Source organism: Alligator sinensis, unplaced genomic scaffold (assembly GCF_000455745.1).
Source record: "Alligator sinensis unplaced genomic scaffold, ASM45574v1 scaffold372_1, whole genome shotgun sequence".
NCBI lineage: Eukaryota > Metazoa > Chordata > Crocodylia > Alligatoridae > Alligator > Alligator sinensis.
Window position 1 is genome coordinate 1,158,031 of NW_005842387.1, and position 632 is coordinate 1,158,662.

The following is a 632-nucleotide window of genomic DNA, read 5'->3' on the forward strand; positions in this document are numbered from 1 at the left end:
GCCGCGCGGGGGAAGGGCCCCGCAGCCGCGGAGTCAGCATGGGGGAGCCGGGCGGCTCTGCGCCCCTCACCCCCCCCACTGCTCTCGTCTTTGGGCGGCCGCTCGGGCCTGAGCCCCAGCCAGAAAAGTTTGTGCGCTGCGCACGGCTCCGCGGTGCGCTGCGGCGGCGCCGGCTTCTCCCCTGCAGGCACGGCCGGCGGGGGCGGCCACAGCCCCGGGGGCTCCTGCGCAGGGGCAGGGGCGAAGATCTACCAGCAACCGTGGGATCTTGTATGTGTTGTTAACCAACCTCCCTCCCTCCTGTACACACACACATTTTACACACCCGCTCGCATACATACCCTTTCAGCTCCACAAGTAGGTTGCTTTCCTCCCTTGCCCAACACGCACACTTTACACACACACCCTTTTCAGCTCCACAAGTAGGTTGCTTTCCTTCCGTGCCTCACGGACACGCACACACACAACTTTGCAGCTCCACAAGTAGGCTGCTGTCCCTCCCTTGCTCATTCAAATCCTGTGTAATGAGGCTCGGGAAATGCCTCTCAAACCCGAGTGGAGATCAATGATTTATGCCTTTCTGGCTGGGCTGGAAGAGCTCAGGGGAGAAATGTTCGCCTTCAAAACATGGG

General features: G+C 61.6%; 1 protein-coding gene across 10 annotated transcripts in view; it reads right to left on the minus strand.

The window, feature by feature from the left end:
- Positions 1-632, minus strand: part of NRP2 (neuropilin 2) — a 126,750-nt gene that overhangs the window by 125,585 nt on the left and 533 nt on the right. The gene's annotated exons all lie outside the window — the stretch shown is intronic.